A 6,000-nucleotide genomic window follows, 5' to 3' on the forward strand; every position below is an offset into this window, starting at 1 on the left:
GACATAAGGTAACTAACAAAACTATAAAAACTATCTTTCATAAAAAGGTCAGTCTTATTTTGTTTACTTAAATACTAAGTTTAATCATGACCTATCAAAATCTTATCATGGCTCACTGTATAAAATTAGCACCGCACTTGCAAGCATAAGCAGAATCTAGACTTATCAAACATATGGTGAGGCATGCCTAGCTTCTGAAAAATCAAACGAGAATGCAGGATTAAAATGTCTTTGGTTGGGTTACAAACAAAACACGATCCTGTTTAAAAGTTTGCATCAAAAATTTGATCAAGAGAACCTCTCAAAATTTTAAAGCGCCCAGCAATTAAATCTTAGAAATAAACTGAAATGGTTTAAATATAACTCCTTCCACTTCAGAAGCTACACCTAACAAGCAAATACCTAAAATAGAAAAAAAAAAAATTCACCCCCATCTCCAAACTACTAGAAGGTATGCATAACACAGGCACAGGCTGGTTTACCAGCTAACTTTTCTGGCCCTAGACCAGAGAGATATCAAAGCTGACAACAGAACCAACCATGAGCTTTCCCTGTAAACGGGACGATAATCTGAAAAACTTCACTGTTGCTAAAAGAAGCTCCTTTAATGAGAAGCAGCGAACGGCAGGTGAAAAAATAAATTCTAACAGGGCAGCAAGAGGTTGTGAAAACACGGTTCAAGGACTGAACGTGTTATGACTGCTCTGTAACAGGTCCAAGGTAATTTACGCACACACCCTTCAAGCGCAATTCCTCAAGCAGAGATAAGATTGGGAAACAACAGGCTTCGGCCAAGAGCCACATACCATTTTAAAACAGCCGTCTCCCTCCCGACAGGAAAACAGACATTCTCGCTCATCCGAAGTCTTTCCGCGAGTTCTCCCAGCGCCGCGAAGGGGAGAGGGCGGCCGCCACCCTAACGAGAGACGCCGGCAGCAGACCCGCCGCGCGGCCGCCACGCCTTCCTCCGACCGCGGCGGGGGACGCGGAGCGGCGGATCACATTTCTCCTCCCCAACAATCACACGCATTCACGTCCCCAGAGTTGACACCCTCCAAACCCGCCGCTCGGCGACGCTGGGGACTGGGCCACAAAGCCAGAGACGCAGCCATCGGCCGCGGCGCTCAAATTGCGTGCGTGCGTGTGTTTGTGTTTGTTCCCCTTTAATGAAAGACAAGAGGTCTCCGTAGTGACGGGCCAGGCTGCGGTGAGGGAAGAGGCCCCATGTGGGACTAAACAAAACTTCGGTTGCTGGGAAGAGCCGTTGCGCAACCCTGGCAGGAGGCGGCGGGGGCCGCCCGGCCTGGCCCAGCCCAAGCGCGGCTTCCCCGAGGCTGCGCCACAGCGCGCAGGAACCACGCGCGGCCCCCGCGTCCGAGGGCCTCGGGCCCGGGGCGCCCCGGCCTCAAGGGAGACGCCGGGCCCCGCCACCCCGTCGGGTCCGGGACGGAAACGCGGGGCATGAGCGCAGGGGATGCGGATGGGGGTGCAGGACGCGCAACGGGTGCGGACCGCTCCGGGGGACGTCGGGCCCGCGAGGGTCCAGGGGAGGGGCCCGCTGGTCCCCCCGAACGCAGGCGCGGCCGGTGGGGCCGGTCCCCCGCCCCGGGGTGGGTACGCCCCTCGCCCTATTCACTTACCTTCCTAGAGGCCTGCGCTCTCCCCTCTTCGGGCGGCCGCAGCCCTGAGCATGTCCGGGGTGGGTGCGGGGCCGTGTCGGGAACAGGGAGCCAGGCGCTTCAGCAGGCGGCACCACCCAGCCCGGGCTCAGCCCCTCTCCGCGGCCGCTGCCATCTTGTCCTGGCGGCTGAGAGGAAACGGCGAAACACCCTCCCCCGACCGCTGCTGCTGCTGCTCTGGCTGCTGAGCGCCGGACCTGTGTCCCTCATCTTCCTTCCCGGGGATTTGGGGTGGGGACGGCTTGGCTAGGGCGAAGGGGTGGTGAGAGGTCGGGCGGCCGGCCTCCCACTGCTGGGGCCTACGGGCGGCGCGCGGTGCGGGGCCCGCGGCGGTTGGGGCCCATTCCTGACGCCCCCGCCGAGAGAGGAGAAGGAAGACAACAGGGACCGGCGGCGGCGGGGCCCGCGGCTCGGTCTCCTCAGGTCGCCGCGCTGCCGGCAGTCGTCACGGAGGCGGCTGCCGCCCGCCGCCCCACTCTCGGGCCCCTCCTCCGCGCCCGCCGGCCTCGGTCGCCGCCTCCGCAGCGCCACCGCTCGCCCGGCCGCTCTGCGCGCCGAGCCCGGGCGGCCCCGCTCGGCTCGGCCCGCGGCGCCTCAGTGAAGCCCCTCCCCGGGGCCCGCCCGCCCGCGGCCGCGCCCTTGTGTTGATAGCTTCGAGCCCGCCTTGCGGCCAGCGGGAGTCTGACCCGGAGCTCCCTCACGCCAGCGCCCCCTTTACTGTTCCGAACCTCAGTCTTCGGCCCACTCCGCCAAAAATATATATTGTAAAAAGATCCTAACACCAAAGAAAGGCTGAAAATGGGGAAGCGGATTTTACAGGCCTTTCGAGATCCCGTAATCATAGTTTCCCCTGCCACCTCTTTGGGATCTGTTTCTTGGCTTTTTTTTTCTTCTATCTTTCTTTTTTTAAGGTCTAATAATAAGGGGAAATGCTGAAAGTGAACAATCCCAGTCTAAAATAGGTCCTTCCCGCTCCCCCATCCCAAAGTGTCAAGGGAATTGTAAAATCAGGTTAAAGAACGAGGAAAAGGCCCGCGTGGAAATTTTCCAAGAGCATCTCTATGGTCCAAACCCCCGTAAATATGAAGTTCACCCACCTCTGCGTTGATAATTCTCCATCAAGGTACTCAGTTCCACTCCCAGAGACTAGTTACCTCCCTCATGGAGACTAGGAAATCAACAGAATGGCCCATCTCAACGGAATCACAGAACCATAGAATTTTAGAGATGAAAGAACCTTAGAGATCCTTGGTCCAAACTCTTTAAGTAGGGCAGGGGTTCAAAGAAGTTTAGGTTACCTACCCAAGGTTATACAGCCAAGCCCTGGTCTGCACTCCCTCCCTCCTTCTCTTCCCTATCAAACAACTGACCTAAGTATCATTCAGAGTTAATCTTTTTAAATATTAGTTTCTTTTTGTCCTGAATTAGTGTTTAACCTTTTGGGAACACCTTTCTCTGAGGAGTGGAAGTGCCCTCTCTTTGTTCCCTTCATAATCTTCACTAGGAGGATTGAATCTACCCCACAAGTATTTATCCCCAGACATTTTCTATTGCGGTAACTGAGGCAGGGCCTAAAGCGAGTGGCAAATTGCTGCATATTTAATTCCACACTTTGACTCCCTGCTGCTTTTCAAACTGGGAGAAGGGTATTCTGAAGAATACCTTTAAAAGAGAAAAGGATAGTATGCCCTGAGGCAGTAGGAAATAACATTTTCGAATAACAGTTTTCTTCAAGTTAGGGAGGATAACCAGTTGCAAAGGTTTCCAAAATAGAAAAACAAAACACTGACTGTCTCTCAGATAGCAGCATATTAGCCATTCCTTTTTACTTAGTATTTAGTTACTTTTGATTTTTTTAAAAAAGTAATAGTTAAAAGAACCAAAAAAGGATAAAAACATGACTCAAAGGAGAAAGTTACAATAATAGAAAAATCTATCAGTGAAACAAGGAAGATATTCCACTAGAACTTCAAACTTTCAGAATTTTTGCAAAACATTTCTCTGGGTCACCCCTAATGGAAGGCTTCCATTCTCCTTATTACAGCATTGCTACATCTATGAAGGAAGCTGAAAAGGGTAAGTATTTTTTTTTTCCTTTCTAGCCTTGTCATTGATACACAGTAAGTTCCAGGAAGGGATCCTGTCATCTTTTTTTTTAAAGATTGTATTGTGAATGCCTAATACACTAGCTGATTTATAATAAGTCCTTAATAAATATAGCTGAATAAGTAAATGAACACTATTAGTTCAGGTCTTCCTCCATTTTATACCTATTGTCTCCTAACTTAATCTCTTTACCTCCAATCTCTCCCTCTCCAATCCATTCAGAATACCAACCTCCAGATAACTCTTCAAAGCCCCTGATTTAGCCAGTTTATGAAATTTGTTTTAAAAAATTGAAAATTTCTCAGTGTTAAGTTTTTTTTTAAATGCAGATTACTGCTTCCCTGGTGGCGCAGTGGTTAAGAATCCGCCTGTCAATGCAGCAGACACAGGTTCGAGCCCCGGTCCAGGAAGATCCCACATGCCGAGGAGCAATTAAGCCTGTGCACCACAACTACGGAGCCTGTGCTCTAGAGCCTGCAAGCCACAACTACTAAGCCCGTGTGCCACAACTACAGAAGCCCGCGCACCTAGAGCCTGTGTTCCACGACGACACCGCAACTAGAGAAAGCTCAGGTACAGCAACGAAGACCCAAAGCAGCCAAAATAAAATTTTTTAAAAAACAACAACAATGTTGTGATGATAGTTTAAAAAAATAATAAAATAAAATGCAGATTACTAAATTGTACATGAAAAAAAGTTTATGAATAAAAAGATGATAGCCAAAAAATTTCATAATCTTTTCATTCAAAAATATTGCTTAAATACTATGTGCTGTGCTATGATCTGAGAATACAGTGGTGAAAAGTGAGACACGCTGTGAGCTTATATTCTCTCTAGAAAGTTGGCTATCATACAAATAATTAGTAATAATAACAGGCATTATAAAAGAAAAGTACAGGGTGGAAAGAGGGGACAGAACAGGAGAATCTAATAAAATGGGGATGCGGGGGGAGACGCGGGCGGGGGGAGCCATGGAAAGACTGGTTCATTTCTCATCCTGCAGGACTCACTCAACGCTCACTTCCTCAGGGAAGAATCTCCTGACTTCTCTGACTAAGCCAAATTTCCATATATCTTTCCTCTGTAGCATTTTTCTCAGTTGCCATTTTATGTTTATCTTCTGGTTGTTTGATTAATGTCTACCTCTTCCACCAATATGAAAAGTAGAGAGCACATCTTTTTTGTACTCCATTGTATCCTCAGCACTGAGGCAGTGGTGCATAGTAAATGATCAACAGGACCAGTTACATACATACAGGTACAGGGCCCAGTACAAAGTGAAAAAGTGGGTCCCCTTGTTCAAAATTATTAAGGATTTCAAGTTGGTGACAGAGGAGTGAAACCAATCATGGGGACTTTCTAAGCACAGGACTCTGTGCAAGTACACAGGTTGAACTAAAGTTGAGATCTAAAGGATATAGGAATTAGCCCAAAGAAAGAGAGAACACTTGAGGGCAGAAGATAAGATTTATGCAAAAGTCATGTAGAAAAAAAATGTGATAAAGAGTACAAATTTGAGAAACTGATAGTTTTTAGTTAGAGTGAGAGGATAAATCAGAAGCAGATGAGGGTAGAGGGAGAAGCAAGGTCCAGATTGGGATCTAGGACTTCATTCTACTGGCAAAGGAAGCTATTGAAGGATTTAAGGAGAGACACAGCATGGTCAAAGAAGCTATAGGCTTTGGTGTCAACACCATCTCTTTTACTGCTTTCCACTTTTCTGTATTTTTCAAATTTTCCTTTCAATCTCAGAGTAAAAGCTAAAAAAAACGTACAACGGACCTAAAATGGTCTATAAGGCCCACAAGGAGCTCACCTCCCACTTTCTGTCTCCTCACTCCACCCACAATTCCTCAAAGACGCCAGTCACTCTCCCTTCTCAGGTACCTGGATCATTCAGGTACCTCAGGTGCCTGAAACATTCCCTAAGTATCCACGCACCTCCTTTCCAGGTCCTTAGTCAAATTTCCCTTCTCCATGCAGCCTTCCTCAGCAATAACCACCTATCTATACACATAAACTCCCCATTTTTTATCCTTATCTTTATCCTTAAATTTTAGCACGATCTAAGATACTATTTTATAGGTTTTCTTTCTCTTCTACCTACTCCTCACCCTGATCCAGACAGTAAGCTTACAAAAGTAACTTAATATAATATTTGTAAAATGAACAAATGAATTTTCTCTGTAAACAGTTTGAAACACTCCATAAACT

At 48.0% G+C, this 6,000-nt stretch overlaps 1 protein-coding gene and 1 long non-coding RNA gene across 3 annotated transcripts in view; one reads left to right on the forward strand and one right to left on the reverse strand.

Moving 5' to 3' along the window:
* HIPK3 (homeodomain interacting protein kinase 3) overlaps positions 1-2,191 on the reverse strand; it is a 96,129-nt gene extending 93,938 nt beyond the window's left edge. For both annotated transcript variants that reach the window (XM_030864772.3, XM_030864768.3), the window contains exon 1: positions 1,641-2,191. The gene's annotated coding sequence lies outside the window, so the exon portion shown is untranslated. The remainder of the gene's footprint in view (positions 1-1,640) is intronic.
* LOC138842774 (uncharacterized) lies at positions 1,145-4,500 on the forward strand. The gene is made up of 3 exons (XR_011377615.1): positions 1,145-1,610; positions 3,724-3,755; positions 4,115-4,500. It is a non-coding gene; the product is annotated as an uncharacterized lncRNA (long non-coding RNA).
* Positions 4,501-6,000: the final 1,500 nt, after the last annotated feature.

Source organism: Globicephala melas, chromosome 8 (genome assembly GCF_963455315.2).
Source record: "Globicephala melas chromosome 8, mGloMel1.2, whole genome shotgun sequence".
Taxonomy (NCBI): Eukaryota; Metazoa; Chordata; class Mammalia; order Artiodactyla; family Delphinidae; genus Globicephala; species Globicephala melas.